Here is an 18,953-nt window from a genome sequence, read left to right as displayed (position 1 = left end):
TGTTTCTTATAATTTCACTCAATTCTTTCGCTATTTCGCTGAAGCTCGAGTCTCTACACACCATCTTCCATGCAACGATTTCTTCGTAATAATTTTTAATCGGCGCTATATTTTATTTCTAATCGGCCTGAAAGTGAGACACAAAATTTGTTCAAACTTTTACCGAAACACGATACTTTTATAGCGTTATTTGTCTACTTGCGAAATGTTCTTTCAGACAATTCCCAACTTCTTTCTCATTCTGTTTCCCTCCGACTACGCAGTTCTGTCAAAACAAGATCGTTACATCAGAAGGCAACTCGTTCTTCTTCCTAACGATTATTCCTCCTACGAACATCGTTGAAACACCGGATAACGATTATACAGACGGACAAGCGCTCGTTAATGTCAAATGCAAAGAGAAATTATTTATTGCAACAGAAAACCGTGTCCAGCGTCTCTTAACGAACGAATCTCGATTCTCCTCGCAGATTAGACTCTCGCAGATGATCGAAACACGTTTTTGTCCACGTTAAAACGTCAGTACTGAACGTGCTCACGCGAGATTTGCATAACTACGCTGTAACAAGCGACGATACTTTGCTTTTCAATTGCCAGTTCAATAGCGTACATGATACATTAATGCCGACGTTTAGTCGGACGTATCGAGTTTCCACTGTACGAGGAAATCGAGAACGATTTGTTGTTCAGTTACAGGATCGTGGATCGAGAGATAAATCGCGATAATTTCAACGTGAGATCCTATAAGAAGGTAAACAAGTGTATAAAGAAGAGAAATAAAACGTTCTCTATTGGAAATTGAAAATTTTATTATTTTCGTGCTTCTAGTCTTATCGTTAGAAAGGCGATTCGAATTACTGCGATTTTAAAATTCGTCACAGCAGACAAGAAAAAAAGAAGTTACTGCCGTGGGAAATGGAAAAACAGAAATGGAATATTCTTCATCACATAATGGAAATGTTCGTTACTTTTTATTATTAAAAGAATTGTGTTTTTAATTCTAAAAGCGTGGGTCGAGTGTCCGGTATTAAAAGCATCGAAGAAAAGAGAAAATTTTGTTTCCTGGAAACGCAGCCTGCATATATCGTTTACAAAAATTACATTCCACTTCGACACTTCGAGATCACGACGAATCATTCGTAACGAGAATTTCAATGAAACTCGCAATTCCTAGAAATTTCCATTAACCTTCTGAACAAGAGAGCCATTAGCTGAATTTTTCCTTTTATTTTCAAAACACGAAATTCTTTCTATTTCCTGCAGCCAGGTTTTCCCCAAATAATTACATCTGGACGAGAGTTTAATGGCGCTTCGAGCGACTAAAAAAAACTCGATTAGATCCGAGCAAAGAGGAACTATCGTTTACCAGAACTAAACTGAACACCGGAATCATCCATTTTAACCTCTTTTTTTGCGGAACAGAATTCTAGTGGAACGATGGAAAAAAATTGCAATGGAAGAAAAGCAGAGGAACCGGCGCGCTTCTGGCAAAGAAAAAGGGGGATGCATTGGCGTCCTTGATTCGACGCGTTTAATTTCACGGCGAGGGGATCGTGGACGTCGAAAGACCGCCGTCGACTATACTTAACCGAAAGCACAAGTCATCTAGAAACGTTTGATCGACCGTGACACGGTGTCGATGCAAATAGGTCATCGAGTAATTCGGCCTCTTCGAGATCAGCCTGCACATTAACTTCCCTAATTAAGTATTCTTTATCCCGTCATCCAGTGGGATAATTGAAAAATTATGCAGACCGTAATATTTTAATATCTTCGTGTATGTTGTAATTGTAATTACTTATGTATGTAATTGTCTTTTTAATTGTATTTTGTGAATTAGTCTATAAAAATACAGGGTGGTTGGTAACTGGTGGTACAAACGGAAAGGGGGTGATTCTAAGCGAAAAAAGAAGTCGAAAATATAGAATACAATTTTTTTTCTTTTAATCGTTTTTAAATTTTTCCATCGAGACAACGATCTACAGTGAGATCCGTTGTAACGAGACGCGATAAAGTGCACGCGTACCGAGCGCAAATTCAAAGTCGATTTTCTCGAAAACAAAGCCTCGAACGAAAAATTTTTATTCTATATTTTCGACTTCTTTTTTCGCCTAGAATCACCCCTTTTCCGCTTGTACCACCAGTTACCAACCACCCTGTATATGTCGGTTTGGCGTTAGACTTAGGGGCGTGTAACGTATCTTCGTTAGGACAAGCCATCGTTGTCGTTCAATGGAGATTATATTTGCAATTATATGTACAAATGTTGATTTAACAGAGTTTGGCAATTAAACGTGGCGATTAGACACTCTAAGCATATAATTTTCGAGATTTAACTCCTAAAGGCTGTTCGAACAGAGGCTAATAGACCTAAGTTGTCATAGAAGCAAACAGTGTGCGGGCAAGCAGCTATTTAGCTTCATATATTTTTTATATTATATGCATTTTTAAAAAGTGTATTTTTGCACTTAGGAATTTCCCATAAACGCATAAAAAATTCCTAGTCCAGTTATAACACGCCTCAAAATTCCAGCACTATGTTACTTTAACATCTAAAACTTCCGCGACGATTAAACTTACATCTGTCAACTACGATACAGGGTGTATCGTAACATATCGAACCTACTTTGGGATTAGAGAGAACAGCGGACAAAGAGACACGTGCTCTATCTGAGCTCGTTTCAAATTTATGGCCATTTTTATGTTTCAATAATCGGCAACTTTCCTTGCACAAGGTGCCCGAAATGGCTACCTCGATCTGTGTTATCAGACGCACCTGGAAAATTTGTAAGTTGGCGAAATTCTTTTATACGACAAGTGCATGCAGGCCGAGGCTAGCCATTTCGAGCATCTTTTATGAAAGTAAACAGTTGTGGATTATTGAAACACAAAAATGGCTACAGCTTTGCAACGACGTTGTAAAGAGCACGCGTTCGTACCAATTTTTTTATTGCTTTTGTGCCTGCTGTCTATCGCTGAAATGGGTCCCAACGTTTCACGATGCACCCTGTGTATTATTTATTTCTCACTGTCTCGCGGTATCGATCCCACGCAACTTTAAAGAAATGCAAGTAGCTGTGTGGAGATATCGGACACAAATCCCAAGATCCCGCGTCCAAAGATCGGCAATGGGATTTTCTTGACTCGGAGATGAAACCTGGGAACGTTGAGGACAGTTTGCGGAAGTTTCTCGTACGTGAAATTTAACTGTATTGGGAGCTGCGAAACTGGCTGACAAAATTTTCGCTTGGAACTTCGGTTGCGCCGTAGAAAGCGGATTGGTCGTGTCGTTTGACGGGATTCTCCGGGGAATTTCGATAAGACGAGGCAGAGAATCTCGTGGTACGGTTGGTTAAAAACAGTTACGTTTAGTGCGTGACTTTCAAGATATCCGGAGAGATTTCTCCGCAACTTTCAGACAGGGGATCGCATAGCGAAGGATTATGACAAGCGGTTCGGTCAGTTGCTCCTGCTTCCAACGGAAATTGACGTATCTCTCTATTTAGCACGAAGAATGTTAAATTAATCATTCAGAATTACACAAATTAAAAAAGAAAATAGTCTCCTGTCTTGCAACAATTTCAAAGAAACGTCGCCAATATCATCCCTCAACCTCGTTAAGTAAGAAAAATTATTTCAACGAGCGTTTATTTAACCAACGCTACGCGCACCAATGGAATTTGAATTTTACAGTTCAACGGAATTTCCACATTTTCATTCGAAATCACGTAGCGACGCAGAGGATTAAAAGCGAAACTAGCGCAGCGGATAAGACAGCCTTTTGATAAATTTTTCACTCATCCGGTTCGTTCGATGGGTCGTTCGAGTCACCGATCAAAGTGAAATTCGCCAAGATTACAGGGGTGGCCGCTTAATGAAAACGGAGGAGTTTAGCGTGTAATTAGCGGTAGGTTAACGAGCATAATTTATCGATGAAAACCAAGAACGCTAGCACAGAGAACAGCAGCCATTGGCCTGTCAAGAAAAGGATCGTTGATCCTTACGAGGTTTCGCGCGGATCATCAAATTACCAGAGCACAAAGTGTGTCGATTACGCCCTCTGGGCTGCATTTCGTAGACCGGAGACGTACAAAGCACGAGCCGAGCGAATACAACGCGGTCTCGACCATCTCGTCGATGGAGAAACGATGCAGAGAGGGTTCGACGAGGTCAGTAATTGAAGAGCGCGTTGCAATTACAGGGCTACGATATAATTAATCGTCCGCGTACGTACGTAGCATCTCTTCAACGAAGTGCTACTTTCCAAGAAATTGAAACTCTGGCTCGTTAACGCGTCTTGTAGGATCGACGATCCAATGTATTGCGAAGATTTTGCGTAACATAACGATTGGGATTGTATTGGGTTGGCAACTAAGTGATTGCGGATTTTGTCATCAGGTTGTATTGACAAAATCCGCAATCACTTAGTTGCCAACCCAATAGGTACGTACACTGTCGCTCGTATGGAAACTTTGCTCGATTTATAGTATCGATAGATGAATATTGGTGAAATATATGAACGAATGGCAGACTAGCGATCAAAAGCAATTATTTGCTATCTTCGTGTGGAATCGACAGATATGTATCGTATGAAATGTTAATCGATTAGTTGAAGAATTATTCATTTCAACTATTTGTGCAGAGAATATTTGAATTAAAAGTTATTAAAAACGATATTTTAAATATTATTGGTCGTCGGAGATCAGCCGTGGTATCAATTCGGTAGAACGCTCTGTATTTTATTTCTACGTCCACGAACCTTGAATGACAAAATTAAAATATTCAAAGGGAATTCTCTGGGAAACGAGGCTTCACACAACTGGACCAACTCCCAGCTCATCACCAACACTGAACCAACCTATCAGCGACACTTGCGGCATACTAAATACGATATTAAACGAGTACAACACGACCTACGTAATCCGCTCAACACGCAACGAAAAGAAGACACCTGAGCGTACGCGACGCGAGAAACCGCCGTGGCTTTTCCGCGAGGGATCGGCTTTTACTTTTGTTTTCCAAACGTCGATGTAAATTACCGAGCACGATCCGGGTGTGGCGGCAGTCCGCAACGAGCCGACGAACAACTGCGATGAAGAATAACTAGCCGCCGCGACTCTGCACTAATAAACTTCAAAGACGCGCGTGACGTTGAACACGAGATTAAAAAAAAAAGATCTCGTACAAAACAGTTTTATTCGATGTTTTCCACTCGTTCTCGCATTTATAATCGTCCTCCTTCCAATTATAGCACGAACAACAGGATGTTATTGATAACGTTTAAAAATAGTTTTAATGAAGTAATTAACGAAACTTGCATACGAATGACGAAACCGGTGTACGATACTAATCCGAGCGGGAGTTTTTCCTTTTCCCACGAATCATGTTGTCGGTGAGGGAATTCCGTAATTCGATTATACAATTTCGTTGCTCGCGTTTCCAATTTTGCCGTTCAATTAACGTTCGTTACCAGAGAAATGGAATGTCATAATGCTGTCTCGCGATCCGACACGATCGCGCGGACTGTTACTCGACGAGTATCTTGTCCCACTTGTCCCCAGCGAATTGCTACGTTTCGTATTGATAAATATTTCGTGTTTATACCGCGAATATATAGAATTTTCCTTTGTCTTCTCGACGAATCGCGTCTGCACGAAATATCTTCAAACGCCAGGAATCATCTTCTCGACAGATATGTTTCATTTTCCTATCTTCCGAACATTCGTATTTTCCTAACGCAATTTTAGGCTATAATTTTTTATTCTATCATACTTCCTATCAATTTATATAAAACGTGAAACGAAAAAATTCGAAATAGTTTTACCCGTAGCTTTTGTAGAGGATTAACAATTATCTTTTTCTAAACGATGCTTTCTTGAAATTTAGAATTTTAGAATTTCTAAAATTCTGATTATGATTAAATATAATCTGATAATGATAAAATTCTCTTTATGATTTCCCTATGGGAAAGTTTCAAATATTTTCACGTATAATTTTATTAATAAATTGCTACATTTTAATCCAACATCTATAATTTTGGTCAGAAACAAAGCTACCAATAGCAATTAATTATTGGCTGCCGCGTTTATACGGCAATTTTGAATGCTCGCCACAATTGCACAGGCATATATCGCATATTGTACATACAAATTATCAAACAGAAGCTCAGTTAGCCGTATTTCCTAGTTAGAACCGTAGTTGTGTGATATCGTTGTTCCCTTGTTTTCATTGAAGTGCAAGTAATTGCTTTGCGTACTTATGATTAATTCAATGGCCCTAGTTGTTGAAGAAAAGCTACTACATTCACAGTCAAATGTATTTAGATGGAACAAGCCAGTGGAATAAGCTTCTTTAGAAAATTATCGAAGCCCCGAAAATGTCTTTATCTCCGAGTATAACGTGAGCTAAGTTTCAAGATACGATCTACTATTCGATCGAGATCTGATTCTGACGTGCCGATTATATTATATCGATACATGAATCACTTTTTTTTTTTTGATAAATTATTACTTTTTTAAATTATTGATGTCTAGAAATTTATCTATATCAATTACATATTAATGAAAATAATATTTAGCTGCTATGTAGCTACAAACATATTGTAAATTAATTTTATTCACTCAAAGAAGGTTAATTTTTGAATAAAAATCTACAAGTTGTAAAAAAAAATTGTCCAATATACAAATTTCAAATTTTCTGCCGAATTCAAATCTAATGTGAATAAATCACATTTTTAATAATTTTCTGGACATAAATACACGAAGAAAAATGTTACTTTTTAGCATTTTAAATGTACAAAAACGTTTAGAAAGAAGTTTGAAATAGAAATATGTATATGACATGTATCTACGATATCGCAATGACATTTCAAAATAGCGACAAATCAACTGCAGGTAAACTGAAACCGCGACGCGCAGCGAGATATCAAAATTCATTTTGTGTCTCTCAAAATTCCAGCGCCAACTTCTCTCATCTTTTATTACAGCTGTTGTTATTCCATGCTGATATGTTTTTCTCGGTCGAATCTGCTTTGCTTGTAAATTTCAAGCACGCCGCTTTACTAAACCTCGTTTCTCCTTCGTATTTCGAAAACATGATCGAATATTCAGTTTACGAATCACTGGATCGACATATTTGAGGAATTTTTGTCGTGCGAAGTGATGTTAATGTTCGGAGAATCGAGTTGAAAAATTAATGGAGTTTTATTGGAAAATGAGAAAAGAAGCTGCTTTCAAACAGAGGCGTAATAGGAAAGGAACGTATTAAAAATATTTAGTTGGCAAATCTCGAGATTTTTAGTTATATTAACACGACATAACGTTGCCAAATACTTATATTTAGGATTCCATAATTGTACAAACAGGTACATAAGTGGTTTTCGCCAAGGACAACGTTTAAAAGCTAACCTTGGTCTAAATATACATATTATATTCCGTAGTATTTTTAACTAAGTATTCTAACAACAGATATTGTAAATTCACTACGCTAAAGTATCTTCAAGTACTCTAAATGAACAGGTACAGTAGCAGCAATTTTTTGGGAGAAATCTTACTCCAAAAAGTCTTCCTACGAATTATGTTCTAATACTAAAATCTCGAAGATGATATGCCGCTGGGAGTAGCCATTCACACGTTATTTAGCAATTAAGTTAGAAAAATTTACCAAATGTCCGGTTGGACAAATTGTAAAATAGAAATTAAATAATAAAAGAAAAAAGTACTAAAATATTCTAACCGAACGGAATACATTAAATATACCAAGGAAGATATTTTTAAGAGACGCCTAATAAAAATTCAGCGATTTCTGCGAATTTGTCTACGGTGAATTGCGAATGAATCGTATTGTACGAAGAAATCCACGAAACTGAAAAATTTGTTTCGTTCGCTAAATATTCTAGTAATATTACAGAAAGTATACTGAATACTATTTGTACTTGAATAATTCCGAACTATTGTGAGTCGAACATAATCGTACATTTTTTTTATTATTATTATTTAATTTGTACTTTACAATTTGTCCAGCTGGGCATTCGGTAAATAGAATCGTACACTGCATAGTTGTTTTAGCTGTCTCAACCGTACGATACTGCATGCCATAGTGCACATACATCCATCGATCTTTATTCTGCCATCATCTCGCTTACTTAAACTCCTACGAGCTCCTACGTCGCTTTAAATCTTGTACGCCTCGTTGTTTCTCATTTTTATTTTGTTAGCTAGCGACTCTTGGTATTTAAGTGTCTATTTAAGTACTTGTTTGTATTTAAATTATTTTCTGTTAATTGTACTCAAGCCAGAATCACCTTTCACTATCAGGTTCCTAGTAATTATTATGGGAAAATATATAGTGCTAGTAGGTTTGGTGACGGTATGGTTTGTTTCAATATCGTTCGCGTCAACACAAAATCAAGCACGATGCACGCAGTCATCATTCGTCACTCACTCGTCTCGTCACAACGATCCCGACGCTCTATTTTCACGCTGACACCACCCTTCTTGACAACCTTGACAACGCTGACTTCTCGACTCACGACTGCCTGTTAATTCGTCTTCCTCCCTTAAGCGTCCCTTTGTCTTTTCTCATAGCCCCACCACGTACGTGTTCCGCAACCGTCCACGGCCATGGTCACATAGGCTTTTTCCGTCGAACTATTCGACTGAAGGGGCCGACGATACATTGAAGTTTCCAGACCCTTTTGACCTGTCGGCACTTAGACTTTCTCGCAACATTGTTTATGGGTCACCCGATATTTCTTAGGCAACTGTGTCCGATACTACATTACTATAATGGTGGTGGCACTCGACGACGGAACTGTCAGACTGCTTGGCGACACAAAGCGCTATACCATCAAAGCGTAAGGCCGACATGGCTAATGTACCATCGATATCCCTACGGTCCTTCCACCGAATATTCGAAAGAATGCAACGGTCGCGGACGTCTAACAAACGCGTCATAAAGGATATAACCTAACAAACACGAAGATGGTACCCCGCTGGGGGTAGCCACCCACGTGATAATCAAACAGCCAAAAAATTCTACCAAATGTCCAAATCGGGCAAATTGTGAATGTAAACAACTAAATAAAAAAAAAACGCGTGCATAGTGGGGATATCGAGGGGCAACGAAGAAAAGAATCCGTTCGGTTTTGAGCAAAAGGTTTATTCCGTTTCGAACAGCGAAGCGAATACATTCGAGAAGCGTGATTGTTCATTGTTGACTGTTAATTGTTTAATAAACTTTTTGTTGAATATCGAGAGTATTTCTTGGGCACTTACATCTAACACCACCTCATAATTATCGATTGTTTACTCAGTCGCGTATCTTTTCTCTTCGTATTATTAATAGGGTTTTTCGCCAATGGAACGAGTAAATAAATAAATAAATATTCTCACGTTTCACGAAGAGTGTCACGATCGGCACACTTCAAACCCGATGGACCGATGATGGAGATAAAGATGTGGCGACAATGTACATCGCCGAAGTGCCTCGTGAGTGAGCCATCGATATCCCAACGGTCCTTCCGCCGAATGTCCTAGAAGAAGGCGTGCGTGGCAACGGTCGCGGACGCCTAACAAACGCGCGGATAGTGGGGATATTAAGGGATGACAAAAGAAAAATAACCGAATCAGATTGGAAGTCGAGTTGTAAGAGTCAGTCTTGAAAAGTTACGCTTAGAGCCCGGAAGCAAATTGTAAACCAGGTGTTCGAAAAAAAATAAAGTTCCTTTTTTTATTTTTCATCTTAAATTTGTTTTTTTTTATCTTTTGTGTTATTTTACTGCTTCGACCTTCACGGACCTTCAAAGATCCGCGAAAATCTCGCGATCGACCATCGAAAACGCGAACGTTAAGACGCTCTCCAACCGAGTGGGAAGTTTCTTTGGTCGAGGCCAACGATGCCACTAATCAAAGTATAAGAGAAGCTAGAAACTCGTCAACGTTGTATACGCTTTCTGCATCGTGTGAATCGCCTGCATTCATTGCTCTGACACCTTCCTTCGTCTTGACTAGCAGAGAAAACGCGGTCCACACTCTCGGCTTAATTATTCTCCTTTTTATCGTTTTTTCTTTTCCTCCTTTCTTTCCTCCGTCCCTGGCATCTTCTCCTTTTGTTTCTCTGTTCAGGAAGGAACAGTCCGCGACAGAATACGCGACGCGTAATTACAGGCCACCGTGGAGACGAGTTTCCCGCCGGCGAACTCTGTCGTTTCAATTTCGACGTTTAAAGCCGATAGACGATCCTTTTACTTTTTCCGCTTTTACGGTGCTTCGTGGAAAATACCAAGTTCGAGTGGATGGTTATGGCTATAGCGAGTTGGAAGTTAATTTAATAGGCAGGTTTTCGTCGTTCGACTTGATACGTTATCAGCTCGTTCTCTTACTATGCACTTCGAGCGTGCAGTTTAAAGCTACTTCTAAGTGTAATTACGTTTTAAGTGTATTTTTAAAGGAAACCAAACTGATTTAATTGGAGCTTGTTTGTTAAATTCAGCTCGATGCGAGGGTGGTTTTCTAAATATAAAATTTCATTGAGACGATTAGAAACATTTCTTACAAGAATTTGTTACATTCTGCTTTTTCTACTTTTCCCTATTTTTGCCAAGTATAAGCGAAAAGGATATTTGAAAGAGTATTATAGTATCTATAGGCAAAATTAAAGGCTCTCCATCTTTAGCCCCGAATTTTTCTATTCCCCCGGTACGAGTTTTCCATATTATCGGCGAAAAGCTGAATCGTAGCTTATTTCGAGCGAAAGAAAATTCAGTTTCATTCTTCTCTGCTCGCGGCGGAGAGTTTCGCAGTGGAAATATTCTCTTTTCGATATTTTCAGACTTTCCGCCTTTATTTACGATTCAATTGACAAGTTTCGCAGCCACGTTAAATTGCGATCGATTTCGGCGGATAAATTATACCAACTTCACGCAACTTCGTCAGTCGACCTTCGTCGAGTAACAAGTGTAGCCCCTGAATTATTCAGCTACAACGAGCGAAGCAATTTACGTTGTAGAAATGGATCGTTTGAGACCCTACGATCGATCGATTTCTAATCTTCCTCCCATCTATCGACTTTCCTATCCAAAATTTCGATAATGAAGAGCACATTTTGCATTCTCAGCCACCAATATCTCCTCGACGAAGAAAACAATCTGCCAACTGCACAAAATGCACCTGACAGCGGAGTATATTGTAGGATCTTTGCTACAATTATAGTTTATTTGCAATAAATGGATTAAACAGATGTTGGTTAAACAGGAAACGATGGTTGTTTAACGTGAACTAATCGCAATAACGCGTTATAATTAAGACAACTAGATAGTTAATTTGTGTTGGAATACAACGATATTACACACATAGACACAAATAGTCTATATATTACAAATAGCATACAGACACCTACAGAGGCATTTGAACAGGACACTTACACAGCTCATACTCGCTACTGTATAGAGAGTGGGGTTGAAAATCTTTTAAGGGACCATGGGTCACTACGTACAGTCAGTCTGAGAGTAACTGGCCAACTGTCAACAATCCATAAATTCTTTACCTGCACACTTTGTTAATTACACCATATCACTCACTTCTATTTTAAATACATTTGGTTCTGTAATTCCGTTTAATAAATATCACCTAATATTATTTCAACATAAACATTGTGTCTTCCACAGATTATTTATCTTAAGTTTAAGATTAAATTCTAGCAATTTGTCACCACGGATCTGTCGCGTAAAAATGACAGGAAAATAATAATAAAAAAATGTTGGGTTCTTGAACCAGACTTCGAGATACCTTTGTTCTATAATAAGATTACAAGCGTGCGATTAGACCGTTACCGAAAGACTGAAGCCTCGATCAAGACCCAGCCCTTCTATAATAGATGCTCCTTTATCTTATGCCTACGTGCCGAATTCATATTCCTTTGTTTTGGGAGTTGGCGTCGTGTGCAAGGCGGTTCGGGTCTCCTGAGTCGGTTGGAGATATTTGTTGACGTTACAGATCCAACGCTCTCTCTCTCACGCGGACCACACTCTCTCGACAACGCTAGCGTGACAACGACCATAGCCAAATTCACGTCATTCCACACTACCTGACAATCAACTTTTAGACTTTGACCTTACCTTTGCACATGGCCCAACACCAAATTTTCCCCATCACGTGGGGCACTCAGGATCCTCTCCTTGCCCCTCGACTTCAACAAACTGAGCATATAAAACTGCGACCATTCGACCAGGAGACTAGTCTTGGGTACAGTCCTGGCCGCGATTTGGACAACTATTTTAATACTTTGTAACTTCGCTACTTCGTTCTAATATTATGCTTAACCACTTTTGTGAATAAAAGCATATAAACATATAAAAGGACAGTCTAGTTAAGCTGTTGTTCAGCTCTTCCTTTTTCATCACGAATTTTACCTCACGCTAGCAACTGACTGACTTCTCCATTCATACTCTCTGGCTTCTCAACTAACATTTTCTGACTTCTCAACTAACACTGTTAATTCGTCTTTGTTCCTTAGCATCCCTTTATCTTTTGTCTTAGCCCCACCACGCACGTGTTCCGCAACCGCTGGTGGCCAGGGTCACGCAGGACTTTCCCACGAAACTATTCGATCGAAGGACCGACGATACATTGTTGGGCCTGTCGGCACTTAGGCTTCCTCGCGACATTGTTTATAGTTCGCCCGAGACTCCTATGTCTTTCGTCCACGATACTACAATATCATCGGTCGTTGCGAAAGTCGTAAATAAACAAGAATTTAGACATAAAACCTGCTACGAACTGTAAACCTCGACCTTGAATCATTAACAATCCACGCGAATGGTTGATGCGACCTTAGACAATTGAAATGAAACGAAGAAAGATGTATTTAGCACGAACAATGGGTAGCTGCGACACCAACTGTCAATGAAATTCTTCTACAATGACGTGTCATTTTTCCATCCTTGTCAAATGAATTTCTTTATTTTTTCCTGTCGAATTCGCGCTTCGTCGATTGACCGAGATAAAAGGAATTTCCTGCGAATCATCTGCGTTTGCTTTTCACTAGGAATGGCCCGGACGTGGACTACAATGGGCCCTTTTCTCACCGACTCGCGGGAAATCGTTCGTCCTTTGTTGGCAAAAAGGGAAGATAGTTCCAAGAGGCGTCTTATTGTTTCTCGTTTACTGTGCACAGCGTTCCTGGCTCAAGACTATCTCGAGCATCGCCTTCCTCTTCTCTGATACCCTAAACTCGATCCAGAGAAACGTTTCGTTGTTCAACCGACTGGAAAATTGCGAGCAAACCCGAAAACCAAGCATCGATCGTCTTCGGCCTGTGTTCTCAGATTCGACGCTTGGCAGAAGTTTTGAATCAGGCGTCGAAAGCATTTGGTTTCTGGATTTCTCAGTGTATTTGCAGAATTTTCATATTACTAGAAGCGTGAATCAACTATCAAAGGCTCTTAGAAGAACGCTGTAGTTGTCACGTGAACTTGAGGGTTGGATAATGAAATAGAATAGCTGAGTCGTAACGCAACTATTAATTTTGTTTTGGTTAAACTTTATTACGAATTCAGCAATCACAACGTAATACACACCGAATTAACATAAGTCATAATTCACTGCAACTACGTTATGTAAAACTTAGTTACAATGATACGTTAAGTACGCGACTGTTATAAGGGTAGAGACCGGTAAAGATATGTTGACTATTCTAAGGATACAGAATAAGTGAGTCTTACTGACGATACTGTGTCTGGGGAAAGCTAGGGCTGGGTGTGTCTAAGGACACGGGACTATCGGATTTGTCGATGACAATTTTGGTTAAGGAAGCGAGGGCAGTAGACACCGTCTCCGATTGGATAATAAGACGGTTGGTGGACCAGGAAGGGTTTTAGCCGCTCTCGATAGAAAGTTGCTAACGGAACATACCAGACGCGAGGAAAACCAACTTTCCATGTTAACACGTGGCAAACAATAAACGTAAAAGGAAATCTAAGACAAGAGATACTCGCTTGGTCCGAAGGACCTTAACTGTGAAAATTCCAAGACCCCTGGTGGGTACTTAAGACTATCGAGGGTACGCGCCAAGGATGTGCAGACATCTGGGTGCCATCCTGTCCGCGGTGCGTGGCCTGGTCTTTGATGTGAATCGACGTTACATAGTTGCAGATTCCAGTGGATGCAGCGGATTACACTGTGACAACGTGTTGCTATTTACGTTTAACGTTTACTGTGTTGCAAATACGAGACGCATAGACAATCGAACTTCAAAAGCAGTGAAACGAAATCTATGGAGTTTGCAGTGGAAACGATCGAAAGCCGATGCTCTCTGCTTGCTGGGAGCAATGAAATGCGTACTAATACGCTTCAACTTCATCCAATTACCACATTTTCCGACCAATGCAGCACGCAGCGCAAGATACTCGATTCTTCTGAAATGTGGAAGCGGAAAAATTGGTCGATGAATAGGTCAATTGGAAAAATAAATCGTTCTATCATCGCATTGTATTGGTCTCTTGCCAGGAACACCATACGTGCAATGGATTGCTCTGGTTCCAGAAGGTAGTCTTCGAAATCGAGCGATCTTAAGTAATTGAAATTTCCATGCAATAATATTAAAAGGAATTGAATGGAAGGCTGAGCTTGATCGGGCGAGCAAACGTCGTACAATAACGAAATCCAATGTACTTTTCTGTACTTTCTATCAGTTTCAGCCATTATCGCGATGGACAACTGTTGAGAATTGTGGATCTTAATCGCCGAAATAAATGTATAGGAACATTTAGATTACACTTAGAATTGATATCAAAATAGTTTCAGATTTATTCAATATGTGATGTACGAGATATTCGTCGATATACATTTGCACGCGTCTCAGCACTCTCTTTGTCTCATCTGTTTTAGGAGACGTTGCGCACGCACATACTTCGACACACTCATACTCATATACGTGTGTCATTACTACGCGGCTAATCCACTGTAGAACACAAAATTAGACATATTTCAATAAGAAGCAATGCTCGTTTCTCTGTTGGACGATGTTCGTGTCGGCAGTCAAAAATCCTCTACAGTTTGAGGCTTATTGGCTCAAGGATTCTATGGATTCAACGATTTCATGCTAAATTACTTCCAATTTTGTAGAAAGTAAACTGAAACAAATCTACTTGGAATCTGAAAAACGTATAAATATATAATCATTTCGCAAGACCAATAAAGACGATCTTTATTTCTTTCTGTCTTTCTATCAGATCGATGTAAAATGTGATTTTCATTCGATAAAAAGGTGACACGAAATCGTACGTTTTTCGTGACTTTTAAATATTCCCTTAAAAGCTTTGACGACTTTTATATAAATCTTCCCTTCTACGTTTTTGCTCTATGTTAATAAAGGGAAGCTGCTCTTCTTTTACGTTTATTCGTTGGAACAGGCTCACAGGCAGTCGAGTAATATCGCTGTCATTGAAAAATTACCTGAAAAGTTACAAGAACGAGGGGAGATTTTTCTCTTTTTCGCAATTTCTGCATCAGCGTCCTGAAACTGAGGAATTGGGACGCAGTGCTGTTGTTATCGCGCAAAAACCAGCTTTTCATCAAATACGTAAACATACGCGGTCGAACGAGTGCGATTCTCGCGAGCTATAATAACATCCCTCGAAGCGTAAAATCGATGAAATTTCTCTAACGAATGTAATTATCCTCGAATAATTGTTAAATAATTATCCAGCTTAGTCGATCGTGAGTAAATTATCGAGACGAGGAAAAACAAGTATGTAAGTTAACATGGGCCAGTGAGGAAACATCGATCACAGTACAGGAGTGTATATAATCAGGCATAATTACGGTAATCCATTCTGTATCGATCACTATTAATCGACGAACCTAATTGCATATAATTGCACCGTTGCGTCCGCCATCTATCTGTATTATGCTAATATGTCGCGGTCGTGGTTCGCTTCATTCACAGTTTCGAATTAGTCGCTATCATTACCAGCGTTGCCGCCATTAACGTTCGTAAACCATGTAACGTGTTAACCATGAAAAATCGTCTTTTAACGATGAATATACATTATCGACAGAAATTGGCAGTTTTCGGCGAAGAATTACAAATTTTGGCGAAATATTACGTTTTCGACGAAATGTTACGACACCGCATCGAGAAACACGATATTTCACCTTAAAAATTCTTGTTTCAACGGTGAGTAGATATTAGCGGGAAAATACGCACGATTTTTTACGAAACATGCAAATTTCACAAACATTTGGCAGGGAAGCGATTTGACGAAAAATTACGTACGCATGGCGAGTAAAAAAATTGAAAATCGTCCTGTCTTTTAAATAAAATTCGAGGTAGCGGAATTTCTATTAAAAGCAAAAATGTAGTCTAAATAAAAACTTGGAGCTGGCATGCATGAGAATCGACAAAATGAAAAATCGCCCCCCTTTTACCAAAAACGAAGGCATAAAGGATGTTCAAAAATTTACATATTCCGCTATGTGGAATATAAAACAAATAAAACGTTATTCTCTTCCGTCGTTTCTGCACTCTCACAGTTTACACCGAAAAGAATGTTAATTCATTAAAAACGTGATCACCCTGTATGTAACCAGCCAGCCGTTTAATTTCACCCGACATGATTAATCTCAACAAAGAACGACATCACCAGCAAACTAAATACGTTTCCCAGAAGCTGTTGCGAATAATCACGAGAAATTGTTGGAATAACCGTGAAAAGAAAGGAGCAGGACGAGACTAAAGATCTAATTAGACAATAAGAGTTCCCGTTCCCGGTTGCGAGATCGTTTCGCGAGACAAAGCCGATAAAGAATATCTCTTCCTTAATGACTTCAGATGCAGATCTTATTATGTTTATCACTGAACATACACTGGCACATGGAAGTATTCACACACTCCTAAGAATATTTTATATGTGTCGGGTTAATGTTGGAATTTTGGGCGTTTGACGAGTCTTCACTCGAATTTGCCATCGCGGTTATAGCTGATGTTTATCGATAGTGGTTATTACAAGAGGCTACAAGTAATAGCGGCGATCGAATGGCCGAGATTTCGATGACAATGAATTTAGGCTCGATAACGAATCCACGGTCAATGGGATGACGAATGCGATGTGATACACGTATGACTCAACGTACAAGTAAAAATTATCCGAATAAACTGCTCTGAATAGACTCCCCTCCAGTTCAAGTGGAACTACCCTTATATAGTCCTCTCCCCACCTCTCGGCTCAATCTTTATTTTTAAGGAGAGCTATATAATTATTCCATACCTCTGTTAAGTACACGTCCCTTCCGTGACCGTGGCTACGTTTAGTGACGCGTTATTTTTTTTAGTTTTATTACTTAAGTGTAGCTATAGTAAAAGCCTGGACTAGGGTATTAGGGCTTTTCCCAATATTCCAAAATAAAAATATATATATGTCGGAGATGAAAGAACATCGGGCCCACCCCTTTGGAAATTTTGGGAAAATCCCCAATACTTTAGTCTAGACTTTTTGTTATAGCTGTACCTAACCCCTTCCCGTGCTTTAGCGAGTCAGACTCGCGATGAAGATTTTGGCCCAAACACGAATATCGCGAGTCTGACTCGCGACCAGATACTTGGGCCAAACGTAAACATAACAAGCCGACTCGCGGACTGTTTTTTTGCCCGTTACGATCGTGACTGAACGTTAGTTCCTGTTTACGAGCGTCAGTCTGGTCTGTTTAGCGCGCGTCGATGTCTACCGCTTGGGCCCGAGTTTCGTCGAACCAAATGGCACGGGAGGGGTTAAATAATAAGACTTAGAAGTAGTCGTTTATGAGTTAATCCGAGTATATTTGCCCGAGATTTATGACAGTAGGCTTGGGCTCGAAGTGACACATCTGGTCGCTAAACGTAGCCACGGTCACGGGATGGACGTTTTCACTTAACAGAGGTATGACGTAGTTGTATAGTTCTCCTTTAAAATATAGTTGACCCAGAGGGTACAGAGAGGTACATAGAAAGGGACAGAAGTTGAGTTCCACTTGGACTGTGGACAAGTAAGTTCGGTTCCACTTGGACTGTGAACAAGTAAGTTCAGTTCCACTTGGACTTTGGAGAAGTAAGCGCATTTGCTATCCCGTTAACCGTGTATTCCTTATTGAACCTACGATTATTGTCATTAGCATCTCGAGTATCTAATCGTCACAGTTAATTGTCAAATTCTGTTCGTTAAATGCCCTCAAGCCCAACGCTAACTCGACATATATATTATACAAAACATTTTGGAATTTCAATGGCACTGAAACGAAACACGACTATTGCAGTTACATTGGCAAAATTTGAGAAGAATTCGAAAATGTATGTAGAAGTCGCGAGCTATTTGTTGGAAGCATAGATTCGCGGAGATCATCAAGTGCTTGAACAGTCAATTATCACTAACAAACAATTATTCGCTACCAACTATTCGCTATATTAATAAGCCACAATATGTAGCAAGACTATCTTTAACGCTAATTGTATGTTTAAGACTACTATGCATATACTAACTTTTCAGTGAGTGTATATTTGCAACAAGTGTCTCGCAACTTCTACATACATTTCCAAATGTTTGCGTTTCAATTGAATTGCGGATATTTTCGCGAATTTATATTTCTGATAATATAATTAAAGAGGTAGAACCTCGGTAGAAAATTATTTCATCTGGAAAATATTATAAAAAGCACCATACTTTCGACACTTTATGTACTTTTTCGTATTGTACGAATTCCGTGCAGTTTTCCATTTTCAAAATTCCTGTTTAAATGCGTAAAAATTCACAGTTCGCTCATTACAGTGCTAACGAACGAAGAGTTTCGTGTAACGTAGATATATAACGCATTGGTGAAAAATTTCATTGATAAATGTTTGAATATTTTTATGAGCCACCGTGTGTGACAAATCGTGTGTGACAAATCGTGTTAACGATTCTCATTGTCACGTCACGGCCGACG

At 39.4% G+C, this 18,953-nt stretch overlaps 1 protein-coding gene across 4 annotated transcripts in view; it reads right to left on the bottom strand.

The window, feature by feature from the left end:
* The window catches only part of dnc (phosphodiesterase dunce), a 352,460-nt gene that overhangs the window by 227,659 nt on the left and 105,848 nt on the right, over positions 1-18,953 (bottom strand). The window lies entirely within an intron of this gene.

This window comes from Bombus flavifrons, chromosome 16, assembly GCF_040668555.2.
Source record: "Bombus flavifrons isolate JBK064 chromosome 16, iyBomFlav1_principal, whole genome shotgun sequence".
In the NCBI taxonomy this organism is placed as follows: domain Eukaryota; kingdom Metazoa; phylum Arthropoda; class Insecta; order Hymenoptera; family Apidae; genus Bombus; species Bombus flavifrons.
This window is presented reverse-complemented; position numbering and strand designations above follow the sequence as displayed.